We start from the raw sequence: 25,939 nt of genomic DNA, 5'->3' as shown, positions 1-25,939 counted from the left end.
GGACAGAAAGGAAATAAAGATTTTCTTGGGAAAAGTTGATGCTCAAGAGGTGTGCAACCTTCTGCCAATTGGATCAAAAGCACTGGATTAAAAGATATATACAGAGCCAGACATACTAGGTAAAACTCAATAAACAAATGGCTAAAGTATTAAAAAGCATTGATTGAATGCAGTACACCGTTACAGAAATGCCTACAGTCCAGATGCACTATGTACAAGCCTCCCCATCATACTGACTTCAAATGCAAAACATTGTAAAAGCCCTTCATACTTCATGTGTGATTTTGGCCTGACCCAGATAATGTTGAGAAATGTAAGAGAAAGGGTAAAAAAGCAGTATTCTTGGCACCTACTGGGAGACATATGACTTAGATGACCACTGATTTAAAGCTGTGGTAACCAAACACGGGCAGAATCAGAACTTGATTGCTGCTATGACCAACCAACCAATATCAAATATGAACTTGAAGGGCACTCTAAAGGCCCAGACACACCAAACACGACTGTTGTGTCGCCTCACGTCTCCTGCGTCTTGGCCAACAGTCGCACTGGAACACACCGCAAAGACTTCAGCCGACGGCCAAGTAGCACGTACGAACTGCAATAACTCTCCATACCAGCAGGCGGCGGTAGCGTGTATTCGTCATTCAAAAGAGGCAACCGGAAGACAGACTGCGTGATATATACAAACAACAAATAGCGTGTGCGTTCCATTTTCACTCTCGTCCATCGAAAACATGTTTAGTGCGGTACTGGCGGTACAAAAATAATAATAATAGCCTTTTTAATAGTTTGTTTGCGTACCTCGCTTCTCATGCACTGATTCGCTAAGCTGAACAGCCAATCAGAGTGATTTATTTTACCGACAGGCGGAAGGTGTCAGCACGGCCGAAAAGACATGACGGTGCACCAATCTGAGTAGGGCGACAGGACGCTCATCAACGGCCAGACATCTATCGACGGCCGAAATCGGCTTGTTGTGTCTGGGCCTTAACACTAGAACCGCCAGAGATTTTTTATACCTAAAACCGCCACCTGGGTCAAATTGACCCGCTACTAGAATGCATTGATTTTCAAGGTAAAATATTCTTTTATTGAACAGTGAGTTTTGATCGCACAGGGATGAAACGTATACCAATATAATCTGTGGACTCTCAGGGCTCGACATTATAAATGGCCCGCTGGCCCGGAAGCATTATTTAGACACCGCGGCCAGCATAACGTACTTTCATATCGCCCCACAGCTGTTTGCTGCGGAGCTCAGCGCGAGCAGTCTCCCGTGAGCGGGAGCGCACTCCTTCACTACAGACTGTCTCTATCTCTCTCTCTCTCTCTCTCTCTCTCTCTATCTATAACTATCTATCAATATATCTATCCATCTATCTCTCTCTCTCTCAATCTATCTCTCAATCTATAAGGAACCGCAGTAGACAAAAGGCGTTGCTATAGCAACACGTCATGTTTATATGAAAAGGGGTGGGGTCAATATGACCCGCTTGGCGGAAATAGGTATAAATGGCAATTTTTTGGGCGATTTCTTCAATCTGACTTCATATTGACAATTTTTAACAACATAGGGTGCTACATAACACACTTTCAGGAAAAGTCACGGACTGGAAGAATTTAATATTTTATTGAAAAAAAGTTACACACAAAAAAAAACAGCTCTGGGTCAAATTGACCCGGTTGGCGGTTCTAGTGTTAAGAGCACCGACATCAGCCAATCCCATGCACCATTTGCAATGTTGAGAAAAAAAGTAAAATAATTTGTTCATCTGCCCTGTGAAGCGGAACAGCTCCCACATTTATAGGTAGTTTTGCCTGTAATCCTGCTTAGTTACTGTCAGTTTTCTAAAAACCTGAAAGTGTCCAGCCTCTCTGGGGGAGGATCTCTCCCTGAGGTTTACTCCACTTTTTTTTAACAGTTATTAAACATTATTTTGGTGAGTTTTTCTCAAGCAGCTACAAGGGTCTAAGGACAGAGTGTGCCATATGCTGAGTCAAATGTGTAATTTGTGATATTGAGCTGTGGAAAAAAACATGTACCGAAACAAGCTTTCCACCTGCTTACTTGGATGTAACAATTACATAGATTATACTTATTTTACTTCCAATGTTATAACTGGGTTTTTTCATACTATAATCATAATGCTCTACATTTTATTGTATTCACCTTTGCCCCTGTGGGTCTGTCTGGTGACATTTCGAAAATATTACAGGTAAAATGCACTTTTTGATGTCTTTTATACATAAATATGTCTCCCCGGTGTGTAAGGAGAATCACAAAGTGTCAGAAAATAAAAACCCTCTCTCTTTTCCTCCTTAACAACATCTCTCCTCTAACACAGGCTCCTCCAACAGTGCAACACAATAAAACAGATACACAGAAAAAATTGTGCAAGTAAATACAAAAAGAAAAATAGTAAAATAGTAAAAAGTGAAATAGTGCAATAAGAGTCTATATACAAGTGATTGGAATATGATATATTAGATAAATAATTTCTAAGTAGCAGCCAAATGAATGTTATGGATGTTGTTTCAAAGTTCAGGTGTTTAATAGTCTTATGGCCTGTGGGATGAAACTGTCCCTGAGTCTGGTGGTTTTAGTCCGGATGCTGCGGTACCGCCTGCCAGACGGCAGCAGACAGAACAGTTTGTGGCTGGGGTGATGGGGGTCTTTTATAATCCTGAGGGCTTTCTTTAAGGTTAACCTGGTATTTTTACTACATTTATTTGAGTTACTTTACAGATTTGGATTAATGATGTGAAATATAAACAACCCTTAAATCAGACTTTAGTTACACCTGAGTAAAATGCAGTGAAGGTGATTGTCAAGTGCAAACAATCAGGAGAGATATTTGATAGTTGGTGCTTGAGAAGACTAAATATTTATCTGCAGATCCCTATAAAGCATATTCATTACTCGTTATTCTCTAATTGTTCATCAAAAACTGTATATAATGGCTATTTTGCATATCCCTTTCAAGATTTCAAGATTTTCAAAAGTTTATTGAAATATCATATACACAACTACGGTGTAGTTATGCAATGCATGAACAACTTGGGTCATACTGTAGGTTACTCAACAAGAGATCTATCAATATGTGTGTACCTCCACCATTAAACTGTCATATTCTGCACATTTCTTATTCTATCTACATACATCTTATAAGAGTATAATAAATATGTATAATATCGGTTAAAATAAGTGCTTCAACATAGTTAACTTTGCAGGAAAGTTGATTGTCAAGTCCCAAAACAAACCATGCAATATATTAAACGTTAAGTACTGTGTCAGGCTTAATATAGATACCCCCAAAGCTTTTTGCTTACATGTATTTAAAAGAAGACCTTAACCTAAAGTATTATTTAATGTTTAAATAAAGCCTAATTAGTTCGTCTGTTTTGCACATCCTCCTATTAATATCTTTGTACATCCGGCACTAAACTGTTTTATTCTAGATATCATTTACAGTATCTTCTTGATATTTTCTATTCTATATTTCTATCATTGACCTTCTACTTTCCTCCTATTTTGTATATACTCTTAATATTTAAATGTTTTCATCAAATATAACACATTCAAAAGTGCTTTACAAAAATGAAAGACATTAAGAAAAAGGCATTTTAAAACAGTCATTAAAAAGCAACACAATCTACCTGCATTGCAATTACTCTAAACGTGTAATAACGTGCTTTAACCAGTAGGTGGTGCGGGTTAAAAAGCTGTCAAGTTTACAGTGCTAACAAAATAAAATATACTGCAGTCTCCGGTTTAGTTTATGACGGATATATTTAGTTATTGTTTTGATATTTGTAACACAAAAGCGATGTAAAAAACCCACAGCAACACAGAAAAGATGGTCTTAACATGACCCAGCGGTCTAGTAGTTAATAAAAAACAATAATATCAAAACAAAATATTACTACTAACTTTATTGTGAAATCAAAACAGAACGGTAAAAGAATAGTTTCCGGTCTATTCTGAGCCTGATCTCTGTAGATAAATGAAGAACTACGACAGATGTGTAATGTTTAATGCAGCCAAACCATTCATTACAATGCATTCATGTGATGACTTTCAAAGAGTAAAGCAAGCACTGCTGAATAAAGTATGATTTTATCTTTTACGAAACGTTTTTTTTTCATATGGAATGCAGTTGGAGGTCAACCAATCACAGAGCTTGAGAACTAATCACGGGGTTTGTCGAACAAAGCACATGGTGTAGTCCTAAACGATAGCTGGGGATTCTGGGTAGTGTAGTGTCTTCTGCCATCCTAAACTCCGAAAAAATATTTGTTTCTCCGAATCGAAGGGGAAAAATACAAAAGCATTGTACACAATTTAAACCAATCAATGTTGTGTAATTAACAAGGATAATCTGGTGTTTTTGAGTTGAGTAGTGCAGATATCACTGTCAAATCAATCGACAGTAAGGAGAATAGTTACTTCCGGACAGGGGCGGACTGGCCATCGGGACGTTCGGGACGAATCCCGATGGGCCGTTACTGAAGTGGGCCGCTCGGACGATGTGGGCCGGTCGGATAAGTCACTAGCACCCCTCCGTCGACAATTTCCTCGCGGTATTTACTTGTGGCACCGAGGTGAGTAAAGTATAATTTTTGCTAAACAAACACTTATCCATTAAAATATATAGCTGTGGCTTTCGTACCTCTTAAATCACTAACCATTTCTCAATTGAGCAGATGGTTAAGATTGACACAGATGTCTGTATTAACTATACTGTATAACTATATGATGAATAGTAAGAGCTTTCTTCTCCGCCTTAGAAGAGCATATTTGAGCTGCTTTTCATGAAGATTAAAATAAAAATTCTAGAGCAACAAATAACTTGTTTTACAGATGTGACAGCTGTCCGAACTACAGAATATCACCTTTCAATGGTTTAGTAATGTATAGTCAGAGTATATCTTTTTATCACTGTGTCCATGTTGAGCGAATTCATTACATTGCACTTAGCTGACAATCAGCAACCTGAATATGAAGAAGCAGCAGAAAAATAAATTGGCCAAACATGTTAGCACACTGGACCAAGACCGGACTACATGGTGTTTAAGAAGTTCTCCACTCCTTCCCTCTACCCTCATCCTTGACCTGTCTGCAGGAATTCATTCAGTCCACCATATCTCCTGCTGTCGGCACTCATGCAGAACCTGGACACTGGGAGGGTGGGGGGGCACAGTTAATCTCCTCACCCTGTGTTGCCCCATGTCCCCAGGCTTCTTCAGCTTACTTTATCCCAGTTTCTCTTTCACCCAGAGCTTAGTCCTTAGCCTATATCTTTACATTAAATTACTTGGTTAAATATGCTGTGTTTCACAAATGATCCTAATGTTGCTTTGTGGGCAATAACCATCTGCATGAAGCATTCCTGTCCTCTGATATAAAGTTTGAAAGGCACACCTTTCATGGCTGTTGCCATCTCTGGGTGATGCTGCTGAGCTGTTAATGTTCTATTACATTACATTACATGTCACTTGTTAGACACTTTTATCCAAAGCGACTTACATACTCAATACTGTGGCCAATCCCCACAGGAGCAATTTGGGGTGAAGTGTCTCAGGGACACAACGACATGCTGACTGCAGTGGGGTTTGAACCTGCGCTCCCCTCATCCGAACACCAACGCACTAATCCACTGCGCCACACGCAAACTTCATTTCTTTCTACCTTTGAATATAATGTACTTAATGCAACATTATTTACTGTAGTTGGAAATCATCACTAAAGTGAAACAACTGTTCATCAGAAGCAAGAATATGTGCATCGAGTTCTCCAGTTTAAAATGTATGATATAATGTACTGTGCATTTATTTGTAACAGTATATTAGTGTTGTCAAAAACTAGTAGTAATGTAGATGCTTTAAATGTAAAGTATATAATAGGGATGCTCCGATCGATCGGTCACCGATCGAGATCGGCCGATACTCACTCTCTACCGATCGATCGGTGCTCTCTAAACATGCCGATCGCGAGAGCCGATCGCATGACGTAAAATACATGACACTTTTCTCTGTGCGCGGCAAAACAAGCTCGCCAAAATGGCTTCACCGGTCTGGCAGTATTTGAAGGTGTCCGAAAAAGACGGTAAAATAGCGGTATGCAACGTGTGTGTGAAGCAGAAATCCTGCAGCTCCACCCGCTGTGACGGACCGGTGAGCGGAGCAACACACAAGAGTTAGACCTAACACACTTAGCTATTTTATCTACCTCTGGAACAAGCTAAACTAGTTATACATATGTTTATTCTTCACTGTCGGGTCGCTCATTACTGGATCAGTGAGCTGCATGAGATACTGACAGGCTGTCAGGAGAGGGAGAGAGGGGGAGAGAGAGGGGGAGAGAGAGAGGGAGAGAGAGAGGGAGAGAGGAAAAGAGAGCGCTTCCGCTCATTTCTCCCGTGTTATTATCCAAAGTGAATGTAAACTTGAATAATGTACATCATTTGAATGTAATAATTAAGTTGATTGTTGTTTGTGGAAGCTCCAGTGAATGAGCCCCATTAACTGAGTTTTAAACATCACTTTAAATCAGGGTTGCCCAACCAGTCGATCGCGATCGACCGGGAGATTCCCAGTCGATCGCGAGATGTGTCTAAAAATAGAACAACATTATTCTGTTTTATCGTTAATGTCCTATAACATAATCTTCCTGTGCCAGAATAATGCACTTGAATGCATCAAAGCTTTGTGATTGGCCGGCGTGACCCCATGTGTCGGGGCGTGGCTGGTGGGCAGTGGGCACTATTTCGCTGACGTTGTCCGGTGTCAACAGGAGTGACAGTCCGCACACACACAAGACCGCAATTATGGCAGAAGCAAAAAAGCCCAAAATATATAATTTTCACTCCGAGTGGGAGGATGATTATTTTTGTATCTATTCCAATTCAAAGTCCATCTGTCTCATCTGCAATGCAGAGGTGGGGACTCGAGTCAGACTCGAGTCGCATATTTTTGGACTTGAGACTTGACTAACATTGATAAAAGACTTGACTTGACTTTGACTTGGTATTCATGACTTGAGACTTGACTTAAGCTTGAGACGGATGACTTGAAAGGACTTGTCTGTTTAAAATTAAATATTTGCGTTTGTTTTTGTATTGAGATATTACGTTTAGTTTTTTCGAAAAATGTGATTGGGTGATTATAGCGCCGTGCGCGCAAACCTGGCAACCCACTAGACAGCAGGAGCGTCAGTTAACATGGCTGTGGTTAGCGTTACTCCACAAATAGTGAAGTTTGGATTCAAGGATTATGTTGTCGATGACGCTAATAAGAAGAGAACAGCGGTCTGCAGGGTCTGCAGCATAAAGATCAGTGACACGACCACCACAACATCCAACTTCATTCGTCACTACAAAAAACCCACAGAGAAAGGTGCGTGAATGTGTTGTGTTAGCTAGAAAGCTAACGTTAAGTTTAAGCTACGTCAGACTTGGTTTCAAATCGATGAAGCATTACAAAGAGAAGACAAAACGGTAAATGAACACTAGAACCGCCAAGGGATTCATTTTGACTAACCCCGATACTGACGGGCTGTCAGGAGAGGGACAGAGAGAGAGAGGAAAAGAGATGCCTCGTTTATTTCCCCTGTGTTATCAGAAGTTACTGTAAACTGTTGAATAATGTAGTTCATCTACTTTTAGTAGTTTGTTTAAATGTTTTAATGATGTTGTTTTTGTTTGTAGAAGTGCATCATTTCTTGATTTATTGTAAAATGAATCTGAACTTTTTGATCTGTTATGATGATAAACTGAAGCAATTTCTAAATTAACCCAATTAAGTGAGTTTTAAATCGTCCTACTTAGTTTATAAGGAAATTATGAAGAGGAACAAATTAAATGATTTGAAAATGATATCTATGTAGGTGCTGACGCTGTTGGTAGTTCTAGTGTTAACAGAAATTTAAATTAAATATGTGTAATGGCAAATGCCATATACGATTTTCTTACCTGGAATTCTGCCTTTTTGAACAGACTTTTTCATTGAGTCCTAGCTATATTGTCTGCAGTTCTAGGGTTAATATGAATCTAATATGATTGTCATCGGTCTAAATTAGATTTCAAATGATTAACTGTGTATGTAATGAAGATCATAGTGTGGGTTAAATCCATTTTCATAACCACTGTCTTTTAACTGATTTAAATGGGGAAACTGCGCTTATTCATCAGAATTTCGTATGACTTGACTTGACTTGCTTGACCTGAGCAATGACTTTACTTGACTTGCTTGACTCTCACCACAGTGACTTGGGACTTGCTTGATACTTGTAGGTCAAGACTTGAGACTTGCTCATGACTTGCACATGTAGGACTTACTCCCACCTCTGCTGCAATGCGAGCGTGGCTTTATCGAAGAAGGGTAATTTAGGAGCGGCATTTCAAAACAGTGCACAAACGCTACGAGACGGGATTCCCTCCTAATTCTGCCCTACGCTCCCAAAAGGTGAGGGACCTGAAAGGACAGCTAAATGCACAGCAGTCCATTTTCACCAGGCCCAACAACAAGAGCAAGGCTGCTACCATAGCATCTTATCGTGTCAGTCACGTTCTTGCCAAACACATGAAGTCTTTCAAAGACGGCGAAGTTGTGAAAGAAGCATTCCTTGAGGCTGCCGACGCGCTTTTTGGGGACAGTAAAAATAACAGTAGCATTTCAACAGGTTTTTGATATAATAAAAACTCAAGTTAGATACCGTTATTAATCAGCTGTAAGTTAGAGTTTGTTTGAACTTATTCATTATAATTATTGTACAAAATGGTATAAGAATGCAAACTTAAATTGATTATAGTCTATTATCAATTCAGGTTAAGAAACTAGTGTTGCTTGCATCCTATTTTAAAGGCATTTCTTTTTATACTCTACTAAAATGCAACAAAGGGTTTGATTCTATTAATTTTGTCTTTTTTATTGCACTTTGGCAGCAGATTCCTGTGTAGCTTCAGATCTGAGTTGTCTTATTAGTAAGCCTAATTTATACTTTTGTAGCAACACTATTTTTATATAATGGCAAAGAAAGGGTTCAGAATCTTTTCTTTTTTTCCTGTGTCATATGTGGCAGCACTGTTCAATGGCCGTGTCTCAATTCAGGGGTTTCATCCTTCGAAGGCTGCATTCGTAGACCGCATACGTCACTTCCGCCGAAAGAAGGCTGTCCCAATTCAAAAAAAAGACGAGACTCCTCCGAATGCAGCCTTCTTTTCCCCAATTTGAAGGATACATCTGATGTACACTCCGCGGCCTACCATATCCCAGGGTGCAATGCGCGCAGGGAAGAGTGAGTTTTTTTCAAATGAAATGGCTTCCGGTCTCCCCAGCAGAGTGGATTTAAAAGCAGCAGCAAGCGGAGGAATCACTAATAAATGTGAGTATTGGGTTTTAACTTACTTTAAATTAACTAACGTCACACACGTCAAACCCAAGGGGCATTCAAACGTACATTTTCGTTAAATAATACGGATAAATATGTGACGCTAACTAGCTAGCTGGACGTACTGCACTGTTGTTTACACTTATTTTTAATTGAAATTCAGAAGTTTACTAAAGTCATACAGAGATCGTGGCTCTGTTATAGATACGTTATACCGACCAAAGTGAAAACATTTAGACCGGTATAGCCTACAGTACGGTGGGATTTATAAAATGCTACCCTGACGTGTAGCTGCCGTTTGCTTTATTTATTTCTCTGACATTTTGCAATGTTTTACTGTTTATTAAACTTTGGGACAACATTACAACCTTTTCGTTCAGCTCATGCTGCTTTGAGGTAGGGCTAAAAGAAAAGCCTATTTTAAATATTTCCACCAGATTTGATCATCTTTTATAAGGTTAAAGTTTATTTAATGTATCATAATCCCATAATAATAAGACAATCAAAAATAGACAGCAGCCTTTTGCTTGTTGTTAGTTTGTGCCGTGCTGTCAAAGGGATGCACGTGTGACTGTCATTTCATCTCTTTAGTTTTTAAAAAACCAGAACAGTACATCATTTTAAATGATCCTTTAGGGATTGTTTGTCTGAAATACTTAGTTACATTTTGCAATAATACTTCTGCAACCCTGTGTTTAATATGATTAATTCACTTTTTTCTTTTTCTCTTGTTTTTCTCTGTAATTAGTAAAATTCTGGATAAATAGATCTGCTGGAGAAGGACCCCTAATCTGAAAAGTGCACAGCGGATCATCAGGACAGAGCTGCCATCCACCTGGACCCCCCGTGGTGCTGAAGAAAGCAAAACGGTGATCAGGAACATCCTCCACCCAGACCTCTGCTTACTGCCGTCCTACAGACTTGTGTCTTAGGCGCCGTTTACACGAGGAGAAAACTGCTTGTATCTGCATAGTTTCGCGTGCGTATAGCCCTATTATTTACACGAGGCCGATAGAAACTGACCCCACAAACGATAACGGGTCCCAAGGTGGATAGATTTGCAAACGAAACGCTCTGGGGGGTCAACCGAGTCCGTGTAATCACCTCTATACGAATATTTCCTGAAAAAATAGCGGAAAAAAAAAAAAAATAGCACCTCTCCTGCTCACTGCTGTAGCAACTATCAAAAATAGCTGTGTTAATTAAACGCACAAGGGGTTCTTGAATGAAATAATATTATAAAAGGCAAACCAGAATAGTTAACGCCCAATATACTCCTTAAACAAAATAAACAGAGTCAGATTTCATGCATTGATCCATTATATTGACAAAGGAGGATCTCACCCGGTGTTTGTAGAGAATATCTCTCTTTTCTGAGCGGGTCCTCTCCACGGAGACGTCGGTCGATGCAATATCCACAGATTCGGTTTCTTTCAGTTAACTTCCCCGTTGCATTTATCCATATGCTGAGGAAATTACTATATCCCGCTGAATACCAGCAATCACCACACACACTTCCTCCTGTCAGTAGCTACTGCTAGTGCTACTGCTACTGACCATGCTACAGATATTAGTGCAAAATCTACAGCTCCTCTACCACAACCATCAGCAACAAGTGGACATGGAGAATTACATGAACTACATGTTGCTAAATACACGGCGGGGCATGAACAGAAGGGTAGCCATGGCAACATTGCGGCGGGGGCTGCTGGGCTGCTCTTCTTCGCTACTTTTGGTGTATTTTGGCGGAAGTTACAGCGCCACTTACAGTCCCGGCATATGTACTACAGCGTTTCCAGCGGCCTCGTTTGAACAGACACGTTAAATGAAACAAATGCATGTGAACGGAAGACTTTTTTGAATACGCATACTGTGCATAAACGCAAACGGTCCCGTGTGAGCGGGGCCTGAGTTTCAGAATTAGATTTTGTATGTGTCTTTTCTTTTAATAGATATGTAACGATTATAGCTTGAGTCTGTCTGATTCCCCAAACAGCTGCTTCTATATACTTGCTGCACATATAATACAAATAAACAACTCCATAAACACACTTTTGCTGATATTTGTTTTACTGCTGATGATGTTAAATAACATGATTGATTTCCTCTGTCTCAATGATGAAAGTTATAATAATAGAAGACGCTGCAGAGAGAGGATGGATATATTCTTACCTCTACTTTGTGATAAGATGAAAATACAATATGAAATTGTAATTGTTAAACACATTGTTTATTTCATTTACTGAGGTTTTAACCATTATTTCCAACATGTGTACATAAGCAGTGGAATAATAGGATATCTCTAGGTCATTAAACTGTCTTCAGTTTAATTTTATTAATACAAAAAATAGGTCATGAAAATGTTTAATTGTGTATTTCAGCAGAGCGGGGGGTCACGGTGCTGCTGGACCTGGAGGTGCTGACCTGGGGTCAGTGGGACATCATCTGGGCAGGTTTAGGGGAAGAAGGAGAATATTTACTGTTATGATCACAGCTATTAAGATTAGAACACTAATATTGTTAAGAATCAATCTATACAACATGCTTTTGTTAATTTAAAAAACATTGTTTTAGTACAGAAAAATTAAGACTTATTTTAAATATGAAATAATATGATTAAATTACATCAGCTATATATAATTTACTTGTTAACTTACTAATGTAACATTACTGGGGGCTAAAGGAACAGCTTCATCTTATTTACTTGGCCATGGTCCTCTTTAATTCATCGCCGACGGTGATCTCCAAAAAATGTAAAAGTAAAGTTTCTGGATCCTTTTCAGCTGAGTTAGCTTGTAAGCTAATTTGCTAGCAGGCTGCTGGAGCAGCGTAACCGAACAGCGCGTATCACGTGACGTAAATACGAAGCCCTCCGTAGGCTAGACAGTCTCATTTCGTAGGCCGCTCGGTCCAGCCTACCCGGTCTACGTGGGCTGGGTCCTCCGTGGACCGCGTAGGCTGCGTACTCCGAAGGGTGCAGCCCCTGAATTGAGACACGGCCAATGTTTCTTGAAAACATGACCCACTGTAGTATGTGACGTGTGAATAAACTCCAACTCTGTATCAACAACACTGTTGTGTAACTTCAGTTAAGATTTACTAAGATCTTTTTTGAGCCTCTAGATCACATCGTAATACTAAATTGAACCTAATATTTTTTATTTAAACTTAATATTATTGCTTTCAACTAACCTAATACAGTCATGTGAAATCTGATGACATAATACATTTAATTAAAGTCAACCTTTCCGTTTTTCAGTGCACTGGACCCCTGAACATCCCAGCCAAACTCCAAGGAAACCATAGCAACAACAACATATTTACCCCCAAGCTTGCTAAAGTATTTAGTGACGTAAATGAATTATAAGACTGATGCGCGTGCGCGGAAGTAGTGTGTGAAGTCTGAGAGCGTGTTGCTCCCATATCAAACTTTTTGAAAAATCAGGTTATGATCAGATGAGCAAGTTGTTCAGTCAAAGTTTATAGTGAAATACGATGTGGGGAATGTAATGCCATCGAAGAAAGCAAACAAAAAGGCTAACGTGCCATTGAATGAGAGCAGCGGTCTTTCGGGAGGGAGTGACACACAAGCAGCAGAGGAGAACGCCATGGAAAGCGGGTCCTCGCAGGTGAACCACTCGGAGCTGTCGGCACTAATACGCACCATAATAAGAGAGGAGATAGGGGCTGCTTTCGAGAGATTCCAGCCGCAGCTTGATGCTTTAAAGGGAGAACTCGACTCATGTTGTCAGAGGCTCTGTGATATGGAGGAGGGGATGACCAACATGGATTGTAGGGTTGCTATACTCGAAACCGCAAATGTCAATCTAATGAAGGAAAACAAAGAGTTTAAAGACAAAATAGAGAGGATGGAGATTCAAAGCAGGGATCGTGAGCCCTGGATCTTGAGTCGTGGCTGTGCCTGTTGTGGTCCTGGATCATAAGTCCTGGATGGATATCCTCGTGGATTCATCTTATTATTATAGACACATGCATTTCCAAACATTTGGTCTACCTACGCTGTAAATGTATTCTCTTTTCAATTTACACACGGCATCTATTGCACGTCTGTCCGTCCTGGGAGAGGGATCCCTCCTCTGTTGCTCTTCCAGAGGTTTCTCCCATGTTCCCCTTTAAACTGTGGGTTTTCTCCGGAAGTGTTTCCTTGTACGATGTGAGGGTCTAAGGACAGAGGGGGTCGTATTGTCATACTGATATTCTGTACAAACTGTGAAGTCCACTGAGACAAATGTAACATTTGTGATATTGGGCTATATAAATAAACATTGATTGATTGATTGATTGATTGAAAGCAGACATTTTAATCTACGTGTGATTGGACTGAAAACGAACATTGAGAACAGCAATCCCATTGCCTTTGTGACAAACTTTTTAAAGGAGGTGTTGGGAAGTGAGCTCTCATGTGAACTGGCAGTCGAGATTGCATACAGGATTGGGCAGGGGACTGATTTGAGACCCAGACCTATGATTGTCACTATGCAGAGATATCAAGCTAAGGAAGCTATCTTGAAGCTGGCAAGAAACAAGGGAGAGATTATTTTACGAGACATGCGAGTGAAGATATTTCCTGATATTACTCCGGATATTGCCAGGAAGAGAGCCCTATTTAATGACGTTAGGATGAAGCTGCGCAAGGCTGAGGTGAGGCATGGACTGCTGTTCCCCGCAACGCTCATCGTAACCTTCAATGGACAAACCAAACTTTCTCGGGACTGTAGTGAAGCTGAGCATTTCTATAAAACAGTGAAAAGCCCGGTTTCAGCTGAAACCAGAAATGAAGGTGGGAAATGACTGATGGACATGACCTGATAGATGGTATGATTATGCATATTACGAGAATAAATGAATTGTATTATAAAAATGGGAATTGTTGCAGTTTTGGTGATTTACATATTTTTTGTTTATTTTCTTGTAGGCCAATATTTACTGGTCTATGAGTTATCTACTCATTTATTTGAAGTTATTTACTTCATCAACTGCGAGTATGAAATTAGGTTTATTAGATTTTGAATAGAGACCAATTTTAACTGGTCTCTATTGTTGTTCATTACTCCTAAACATGTAATTTTTATTTATTAATTAGATCTTGTGTTGCGAGACATTACCATGAATCTATTTCATACTATTATCTAAAAATGTTTGGGAACTACCAGGAGGCTGGTCTAATTGAGCGAGTGAGTATGCACATTTATAGCAATCGATGTGCAGATAAATGTTGGGTTATGTGGTGTGTGGTTGAAATCTTGTTACATGTAGGTTTTAGTTCAGCTCTCAATTTGAAAGGAAGTGAAAAAGAGATAACTTGCCATCTTAATGTCGAAGAAGTTGCCAAGTAAAGGGTTTAAATTGGCTCATATAAATATTTTTAGTCTAAGAAATAAAGTGTCTGAGATAGAGGAAATATTATCATGTGGTATTCATTTGTTAGCAATATCTGAAACTCACTTAGATGACACATTTAATGACGCTGCTGTGGACATTGATGGATATAGAATATTTAGAAAGGACAGGAATGCATATGGAGGTGGGGTGGCAGTATACATTCAAAAGCAAATACCAGCTAAAGTGAGATATGATTTGATGTCTGCTGATATTGAAGTACTTTGGTTGAAAATTCATTTACCACACTTGAAACCTTTGTTGGTAGGATGTTGTTACCAAATGCAAACCTAATTTATTTAGACCAGGGCTCTCCAACACGTCGATCGCGAGCTACCGGTAGCTCGCGGGCAGCTTTTCAGTAGCTCGCCGCTCGATTATCGATTATAGCGTAGTAAGGTTGCTTATTGATTTTTCGGCCGCGGCTGGACCATAACGTTTTTTTATTTTAGAATTTTTTCTGTCACATGAATATCAAATGGTCGGTGACGCAGAGATCAAGGAACAGACGTGACAGCAGCACAGCGACATCACACACGGAGCAGTCTGCTTTCTCCACCAACACCAGTCCAGAACCAACAGCAGAATGACCCGCTCTGAATCAGGCCCTGTCGCTGCGCCTCAGAGACACACAGGGAGGGATTTGTGTTTTTGAAAAACACTCGTTATCGTCATGTCAGGTTTTTGGTGGATTTAATCAAGTCTTGGATTGCAGAGTATGAATGTCCTCTTGCTATTTTCAGTTGATAAATACTTGTGTAAAGTTTGTGAAGGCAGGAGGAAAGCTTCCGCGATCACCGTCTCCTCTCCGTTCCTCCAAACCCCGCCCCCTCCCTGAAAATAATGAGTGACAGGCTGATAGTGACCCGATAGAAACTTTATTATTCACTTAATCACTGATTGAGATATGATGAAGCTAACTTAATCTCATACATTCATGGGATTTATGTAACAGTAAGACAGATAATGTAAGTGTGCACCCACATGCACTATTTTTGTTTTTATAATGCTATTGTAAATACTCCTGCTGTTTTCAGACTCAAGTCATGTGTGTGATGCCACATTCAAGACATTCAGTGTCTTTTTTTTAACAGAAGACCGTAGCTAGAAGCTGCAGCTAGACTGCAGAGCAGAAGTATTAGTTTTTTGTTTTTGAGAATGGAACCATTTTCACACACAGATATACGGAGGCTAGACCTATACAATTGATTTATTATGGTTTATAATTTAATGTCAAGACGAAGAAGAAGAAGAAAAAGATGGCTGAACAACTGTTCAGTGTCAATCCTGTGGAGATCTCCAAAATAATGTTCAGCTTAAGTCTCAGCAAAACTCACAACATTTCTGGAGCCTTGTAGACCCAGAAAACTATAAGAACATTCACCAAGCAGCACTGAAAATGTCTGCTTTATTTGGTTCTGTTCTACATACCTTTGTGAAGCAGCTTTTTCTGACATGAATGAAATCTAAATACAGAACAAGACCGACTGATGAACATTTAAATGACTCTATTAGTGAACCTAAGTGGGTCCAGCATACACCTCTATGGTGGACTGCATGCAGTGCCATTCATCTCACTAAAAAAAGAGTGAAATGCTTGTAAGGTGGTGATTAAGGACACTTATGTGAATGTTCAGTGATGTACTTATTATGTGGGCCATAATAATATGTGAGAAATCTTCGTTTTCTTGGACCTTATTTTTGATAAGCTTTAGGTATTGCAATTTCACACGTGTACAAAAGTATAGCTTAATTCAACTGATGAGGGCTATGTGAATAAATGTAAGCAATGTGATGCAAGTAGCTCTTGGCCACTTTCATTTTTTGAAAGTAGCTCTCAGATGAAGAAAGGTTGGAGACCCCTGATTTAGACAAATGATGTGAAATGTTAGATAAAGTTTGTGATCTTGACAGAGACATTTATTTTATCTGAGATTTAAATATTGACTGGAATATGTTGCACTGTGCCCTTAAACACAAGCTGCAGACAATAACTAATACATGTAACTTGGTACAAATGGTGACTAAACCTACTAGGATACGCATAAAGAAAGATGGGTCAAAAAGTGCAACTTGTATTGATCATATATTTACTCATTTTAGCCATGTATCTTCTCAGGCAATATCAATTCCAGTATGTGTACTGATCATAATTTAATCATTATCGTGAGAAAGACAAAGGTGCCAAAAGCAGGACCAAAAGTAATTGTGAGATCAATGAAATATTTATGTGAAGATTCATTTATACAGGATGTTCAAAAGATATGTTGGAAACATGTTTTTGAGAAGGTCGATCCAGATGATGCTCTTGATGTCTTTAATTGAGTTATGTATGCAGGTGATTGATAAACATGCTCCACTTAGAAAGCAGACAGTAAGGAACTTCAGAGCACCTGGTTAGAGGAGGAATTAAGGGATCTAACAAAGAGATGGTGCAAAACATGTAGCTCTCTCATCAAGTTGTGAGTCAGATGGGCACATTTATAGAAGGTTAAGGAATTATGTTACAGCATTAAATACAAAGGAAAAACAATTGTATTATGGAAATAAAATGAAAGATATAAAGGAGGACAAGAACAAACTGTGGAGTTTAGTGAATGGCATGATGGGCCGTACGCCGACATCCACCTCAACATATCTGGGATATCAGGTGGAAGGGACATTCTTGACTAAACCAGTACAAATTGCTAATTATCTGAATGATTATTTTCTTGATAAAGTAAAACATTTGAGGAGAAATATGAATCAAACTATAAATAGTAACTCCACATTTCTAATAAATGATTTAATTATGAAAAATAAGAAGTGTACATTTAAAATAGAAAAAGTGACAATTACAGATGTTGAATATCTACAAGGTAAATGTAATGATAAACCACCAGGTGTGGATCATTTAGTTGGTACATTTCTTAGATATGTTGCTAATTTTGTTGCAGTGCCTATCTGTCATATTATAAATTTGAGTATTGATAAATGTATTTGCCCACAGGCATGGAAAATAGCAAAAATTATTCCACTTGCAAAAAATCCAGCTGGACCATTTTCTGGTACAAATAGCCGCCCCAATAAGTTTGTTACCAGCGTTAGCAAAGATAATGGAGAGAATCATTTTCAATCAAATACAAAAATACTTTGAAGGTAACAAACTTAATACTGTGTATCAACATGTACAGACCTGGCCATTCGACATGCACCGCTTTGACACAAATGACAGATGACTGGAAGGGCGAACTAGATAATAGGAAGTTAGTGGGTGCAGTACTACTTGATTTTAGTTCTGCTTTTGATGTCATTGACCATTCTTTGTTGTTACACAAGCTGGAACAATATGGTTTTCATTTTGAAACACTGAGGTGGTTAGAAAGTTACCTGACAAATCGAAGTCAAACTGATTTTTTTAATGGAAGTCTCTCAAAGATGAAAACAGTCACTTGTGGAGTACCTCAGGGTAGTTGTTTGGGACCACTTTTATTTTCTATTTTTACAAATGACCTACCATTAGTGTTAGAAAAAGCTAAAATTGTAATGTATGCAGATGACTCAACAATATATTATGCAGCATCAACTACTAGAGAGTTGACAAATATTATGAATAAAGATCTACTACTGATATCAGAGTGGGTCAAAAATAATAAGTTGGTACTTAATACGGGAAAAACTAAATCTTTATTAATAGGATCAAATCATCAGTTAAAAGGTGAACCAAAATTGCAACTACATTTAAACCATATTGAAATTGAACAGGTCAAGGAGACAAAATGCCTAGGTATAACCCTGGATCATAAATGATCTTGGTCTAAACAAATTGATAATGTTGTATGTAAAATGGGAAGGGGTGTGTCACTTGTAAAAATAATTGTAAAATATTTGCCAATGGATGTCAGTAGACACGTTTTTGGATGCTTTGGTTCTGTTGCAGCTTGATTATTGTTTGGTTATATGGTCTAGTGCTGCTGAAAAAGATTTAAACAAACTACAAGTAGCACAAAATAAGGCAGCACGATGTGCACTGCAGTGCTCCTACAGAACCAGAGTCACTGAAATGCTGGAGACACTGAAACTGTCAGACAGAGGTCAACTTATATTTTGTTAAATTCTTTCAGAAATATTACAGTGACTCACTCACCACATATATTATCACAAAGGTTTATAGCGCAATATGGTAAACATAACTATCAAACACGACATACAATAGAAGGAAGGATTGTATTACCCAAATCTAAATCAAATATGGGACAGAAAACAGTCATGTACAAAGCCATGGTCAGCTGGAACTCTTTACCGGTCCACATCATTCTGGAAAATTCTCAAGTACATTTGAAAAGGTTGCTAAAAAATTATTTAAGTATTATAAAGTAAATTTGAACTGTGCCTGTGGCTATGTATGCATATATTATTATGTACACTTATTTGTATTGACTTTTGTTTGGCCTTGGGATGGTGATAATTGAATGACCATTTTAGTTTTCACTTCATACAGCACTGTCAATTGCATTAAATTATTAGCTGTTTTGTTTTTGTTGTATGTATGTTTATGTATGTTTTGTGTGTGTGAGGACCCCAGGAAGAATAGCCAATGCTCATGCTAGTGCTAATGGGGATCCTAATAAAGATAAAGATAATCAGATTATTCATCTGCCCGATGCTGCGGTCCAAATAATCACTCCGATCCTGAGATGGAGAGGAGCATCCTGCTGAGGAGTAATCAGCGACACACCCAACACACTGTGGAGTCTATTTGTATATAACATTACAAGACTGATTCTTATTATTACATTATATGCTTATTGTGCTCATGAGAATGCTATGACTATAAAATAAATAGACACAATCACTAATCCCAGGTTCTGATGGGTTAGATACCAACGAAGGTAAAAGTCACATGAGAAAGTGTTTAGCTTGCAATATTGAAAGTAGCAAGGTCAGGTGCAGAGACTGAGAGAATACAAAGAGGTAGTCAGAACAGCACATCGCACCGGCCTTGAATTGTATGGGAGCCGCGCTCCCACGCAGAGCTACGAAGCAACATTATGGTTTTCCACTATACCTGAAGAAACGTTAGCAAAAACAAATTACGTATGATGGTGCCAGAGTAGGGAGGGACTTCCACAGGTCGGCCGAATGCTGATTGGAAGGTCGTGTTGCCAAGAGAGTCTATCTGAGTCTGCGCACCAACCAAAGAGAACCAAGTCTAAACCATGGTATCTCTTCAGCTAGTCTTGACCAATCATACATGTACGGGCAACGCCCTGTGTAATAAAAATGTATGCGCGCACGAGGTTCGGGGCTCTTCTCCGGAAATAGACTGACAGATTACAGCTTTGCTGTCTGTGATTTCTAGGACGTGACGGAGTCCTTGGCCAAGTGATATATGTCTTTTGCTCTCTTTACAATAAATAGTTAAACTTAGAAGTTGTCTGTCTTTTCTGGAATGCTGAACCCAACAACACCCAGATTATTCGTTGCTGCCGTCATCTGTGCTCTGAGCCGGAATATTTTATTCAAATATTCCTCAGTCACGAGGCAGCGGGGGCAGTGGCTTTTTACCCTCCGCCCATCCTGCTGCCTGTGGGAGCAGATGGGCTGCCAGACTCTCATCAAGGGGGGGCACGCTGTGTCCGTGCGGCCCTGCACCCTGAGGATCCCCACCATACCAGCCACTGGAGCTTTCGTCTTCAGTGGCTGTCGCCACGACGCCTCCACACACTGCCAGATATCTGGCAACAGGGGCGAAACGACGGCTGGCTGCGCGGGGCGGACCGGGCTGTAGAACCCCTGGCGGAGGCGGCTCACCGGTTTCTGCGGCAGTGGTGGGGGGAGCGGTAGCCCTACACGCTCCGCCGCCATGGTCATCACCAGGGGGAAGTCCTGGCGGACAGACCTGGGCGGTGGACTTCCATGGACGCCGGACCCGGAAGTGCTCGACAACGAGAAGTCCTCGCCATCCTCCTCCCCGGCAAACTGAACCATCTGCCCCACTGGAATGGCGAACGTGAATGGCGAACGTGAATGGCGAACGTGAATGGCGAACGTGAATGGCACCGCCTCGGCCATATCCTGGTCCCCCATCTCCACCACATCGAGCTCAGCCTGGTCATCCGTCTCATCACCACGCGGTGAGACGTAGTGGGTCTGGAAATGATCCCACCGGTGCTGGCGTCTGAGCCGAGGGAGCACCCGGCAGGCAGTGCAGGACGGAGAAGGCTTCACGCCGTCCACGGCGTGGTCAGGCCCCAAACACTCGAAGCAGAGGTGGTGAGGATCGGCGCCCGCTATTAAGCCAGGGCACAAAGGACAGGCCCGGGTCTCGAGAAGTGGAGACTCCATAAAGGTACGATAACTTCTTTCTCTCCTCCTTTCAAACATTTTACTTTTCTCTGTCAGGTGTTGTCCTGCTCGCTGAAGAGAAAAGGATGACAGTCAGGAGGCGTAGCCGCCTTATATACTGTGAGCCTGCGCGCGCATTCAGGTAGGCTCACCCTGATTGGCTGGCTACGTTTATACAACATCAGTGTGTGAACGCTTGCGTATCATTGATAAGAGTAGTACCCATAGAGTCCAGTAGAGAGCGGAGCCTGTGTGAGATAGAACCTTGATCAGATAATCGATACTGCAGTGAAACCTAAATAATAATACCTAAGCCAACCATAATGCTTTATCACTATCATAAAAAAATCATACATTTTGTAATAAAAATACGTGCATAAGGAGGATAAACATAATGAGCATTTACTATAAGCCTGTGACCTCAGCAAAATACAGGTATTTTAGACATGATATGTATGTAAAATTTTATTCTGGAGATCATTCATCCGATGTGTTGCTCAGTGTGTGTGTGCGGTTTAGTGTGTGTGTGTGTGTGTGTGTGTGTGTGTGTGTGTGTGTGTGTGTGTGTGTGTGTGTGTGTGTGTGTGTGTGTGTGTGTGTGTGTGTGTGTGTGTGTGTGTGTGTGTGTGTGTGTGTGTGAGCTTTGGTGGGTGTGTGCCACAGAGACTGGCGCAGGGGTTGGCCTCTCACTAATTGTCTGTAATCTGCCGGCTCACTCTGGGATCCTAGCTCCAGGGCTCCGGGGTCCCTGAGCATTGGTGGCCACCTGCCCCTCTGCCACAAGGCACACAGATGGTTTGAAACAGAGCATGCTCCCAATTTCCCGTTTATTGAGTGTGTAAAAACATCAGTCCGTTGAGATCTTCATAACACATGGCAGACTAGGAAATGTTGTGGAAGAGTTCAATACTCCACCAACAATTAATTTCCAGTGGGCTTTCACACTGATTTTGGACAGGGAAGTCCCACTGTAAATGACAGTGTCTCCCTAAACTGAAATCCAACCAGGTTCTAAATCGTTTATTTATTTTGGCGTCATCTAGCACTGCAATTTAAGCCAGTCACCATCTAAGAACCCTCCGATCAGAAATAACTGTCCAACACTCCAGAATTGAGCCCCTTATGCACCTTTTCCACCAAACCGGTTCCAGTGCCGGTGCCGGGCTAGAGCCTAATTAAGCTCTGGTTCTTCTTGTTTCGACCGCAGCGGAGCCGGCTCTAAGCACCGAAAACCGGTTCTTAGCTGGCCCCACTCGGCTGCCCGGCAAGAACCAAGAACCAATACTACACGCTTACGTCAGAGGGGGCGAGATTAACCTGAGCAATAACAGTTCATGGCGAGTACGGCAAATAAAAGTAACAAGCGTGACAAGAATGCGACGACACACACTTTAAATAGTCAAGCAACAACTTAACCAGGCTTAGTGTGATTCTGTTTATTCTTACCTTACTTTGACCATCCGTTCGCTGTTATTGATCATTGTGGAGAGCAGGCAGACGTTTTGTTTTGTATTATAGCAGTTATCGGATGGAATCAATAATAATAATAATAATTAAAGCTGCAAGCAGCGTTGAGCGGGTCTTCGACGCTCCGCAGGCTGTTGTCCGCACGTCGACGTGTGTGTGTCTAGGTGTCTCAAGGACTCGGCCGTTGGCAAACGTGGGAAGTTTCAGGCCGATCGGACAACGTACATGGGAGTTACAGCAGTATCATAAACATTGTGTTTGATGGCGAGTGATCTGTCGCCATGGCAACGGAATTTGATGACACCCCATAATACGCCTAGATGTGTTGAGGGCTGCATCGTTATCAAACCTGTGAAGTTTTGGGCCGTTTGGAGCATGTTAACTGGAGTTATGAGAAAACCGTGTTTCACGGCGACCATTTTGTTACCATAGCAACGACATTTGACGAAATCTCAAAACTGACACATATATGTGTCGAGGGCTTGACGGTTAGCACACATGGGAAATTTGAACACTTTTACCATTTACACAGGAGGGATGCGTTGCCATGGCAACAGCTTTTGAGGAAAACTCACTATTGTCATATTGAGGTGTTGAGGGCCGGACCATTAACTGTCATCTGAAGTCTGGTTCAGTTTGGACCATTTTCCATCGAGTTATGACAACACTGTGTTTCATGGCGAGGGATCTGTCACCATGGCAACGGCATATGATGACATCCCATAATTGGCGTAGAGCTGTTCAGGGCCGGACCATTAGCCATCATCTGAAGTTTGGTGTCGGTGATATAAAAGTGAAGATTGGGGGACGATGGGACCGTGTCCATTGGAGTTACAGCGACACCGTGTTTTATGGCGAGGGATGCGTTGCCATGGAAACGGCATATGATGACATCCCATAATTGGCGTAGAGCTGTTGAGGGCCGGACCATTAGCCATCATCTGAAGTGTGGTGCAGTTTGGACCATTTTCCATTGACTTAAGACAACATTGTGTTTTATGGCGAGGGATGCGTTGCCATGGAAACGGCATACGGTGAGATCTCAGATTTCACGTAGAGCTGTTGAGGCATGGACCGGTGATATAAAAATGAAGATTGGGGGACGATGGGACCGTGTCCATTGGAGTTACAGCGACACCGTGTTTTATGGCGAGGGATGCGTTGCCATGGTAACGCCATATTAAGTAACATCAAATTTGACGTAGAGCTGTTCAGGGCCGCAGTGTTAACCATCATGTGAAGTTTGGTGGCGTTCTGAGTATGTCAGTTGGCGATATGACATCATCGTGTTCCATGGCGAGGGATCGCCTAGCATCGAGCGAACGCGAACTTTGGCGCCAATTCACGGCTACGCCGTGCGAAAGAAAAAAACTTCCGTGATAACTTTGAATTGCCCATGTCTCGAGGCGCTACCCGACGAATTTCGAGTCGTACGGATAAAGTCCCTGGGAGAAGATAGATTTCGTGCGGAGGACGAAAAACGCGATAAATCGCGTTTTTCCGACGCCAAATTCAAAATGGCCGGCTTCCTGTACGTTATTGTATACCCCTCCAAGAGGCTTTTTGGTTTGTCTCCGCACCCTAGATATGCGTAGTGAGTTTCGTTCGTTTACGTGAAAGTTAAAGTGGGGGGAGTTTACGTTAAAAACGGAAGTGGGCGTGGCCTACGCAATTTTTTACGCAAAGTTCCGGAACCAATTACATATCTGAAGTTGCACCAATTCTGACGCGCGTGCAACATTTGGTGAGTTTTCACATATGTTGCAGGGGTCAAAGGTTTATCGGTCGCTGCGCGACCGATTTCAATAGGGTCTTCGCCGACCTAGGTCTCAGACCCTAATAATACATTTTATTTATATAGCGCTTTTCACAACTCAAAGACGCTTTACAGTATGAGGGAGGGTAGACAAACAAGGACAGGCAAACAAATAAATATAGTAAAATAAAATAAACAAAAAAAAGGCAGTCAAGAGGAAGTTGATTGAGAGGGGGGGGGCTTATGGGTAAACAGAGTTGAAAAGATGTGTTTTGAGGCGGGACTGAAAGACTGTGAGGGATTCAGAGTCACGGAGATCTTGGGGGAGGCCACTGAGAAGGCTCTGTCCCCAAAGCTGCAGAGTGTGGATGTGGGAATGGATAGGAGTCCGGCTGCGGTGGATCTGAGGGACCGTGGGGGTTGATAAGGAGTGAGAAGGTTTGTGAGATAAGGGGGGGCCAGATGGTGGAGTGCTTTGTAGGTGAGGACCAGAATTTTGTAGTTGATGCGATGGGAGACAGGAAGCCAGTGGAGGTCTTTGAGGACTGGGGTGATGTGATGCCATGATTTGGTATGCGTAAGGAGTCGTGCAGCTGCATTTTGAACCCGTTGGAGTCTGTTGAGGGATGTAGTGCTGATGCCGTAAAGAAGTGAGTTGCAGTAGTCGAGGCGGGAGGAAATGAAGGCATGGATTAGTCGTTCGGCTGCAGGGCGGGTGAGAGAGGGTAGAATTTTTGCAATATTGCGGAGGTGGAAAAATGAGGTTTTGACTGTTTGGCGGATGTGAGGTTCGAGGGAGAGGGTGGGGTCAAAGATTACGCCAAGGTTGCGTGCCTGATTGGAGGGGGAAACAATGGTGCCATCAATGGTGAGTGTTATGTTAGTGACCATGCTGAGGGTGGATTTGGATGTTCTGATTGTGGATTACAGCAAGGCCACCACCACGGCGGGAGGGGCGGGGTTTGGTGATGTATTTAAAGCCAGGGGGGATGTTTGGTTGAGGGAGAAGAAGTCATCGGGCTGTTGCCAGGTTTCGGTGAGCATAAGGAAGTCAAGGGATTTTTCCAAGATTAGTTAATGGAGGATGAGGGCTTTCTTGTTGAGTGATCGGATGTTAAGGAGGGCAATGTTAGTTGAGTGGGAGGGGCGTGGTGTGGTCACAGGCTGAAGAGGTAAGAGGTTGTCCAGGTTGACAGTGCGGGGGGGAACGTGAGATGGGGGGGAGGAGCGGAGTGAAGGTGGAAGGAAGTGTGTTATTATCAGTTTTTGGTGGTTGAGGGCAGTGGAATCCACTCCAGGTATTTGGACCGGATCTGAGCAGAGGGCGGTGGAATCCACTCCAGGAATTTGGACCAGCTCTGAGTAGAGGGCGGTGGAATCCACTCCAGGTAATTGGACCAGCTCTGAGCAGAGGGCAGTGGGATCCACTCCAGGAATTTGGACCAGCTCTGAGCAGAGGGCGGTGGAATCCACTCCAGGTATTTGGACCAGCTCTGAGCAGAGGGCAGTGGGATCCACTCCAGGTTTTTGGTACAGCTGGGATTGTAACGGACCAGTGGTGGGTGTATAGTATGGAGTAATAAAGGCGCTCAGATGAC

At 41.5% G+C, this 25,939-nt stretch overlaps 1 protein-coding gene across 1 annotated transcript in view; it reads right to left on the bottom strand.

Annotated features, from left to right (window-relative positions):
• Positions 1-25,939, bottom strand: part of opcml (opioid binding protein/cell adhesion molecule-like) — a 404,442-nt gene that overhangs the window by 324,567 nt on the left and 53,936 nt on the right. The window lies entirely within an intron of this gene.

The sequence above is a fragment of the Trematomus bernacchii genome, unplaced genomic scaffold, assembly GCF_902827165.1.
Source record: "Trematomus bernacchii unplaced genomic scaffold, fTreBer1.1, whole genome shotgun sequence".
Taxonomy (NCBI): domain Eukaryota; kingdom Metazoa; phylum Chordata; class Actinopteri; order Perciformes; family Nototheniidae; genus Trematomus; species Trematomus bernacchii.
This window is presented reverse-complemented; position numbering and strand designations above follow the sequence as displayed.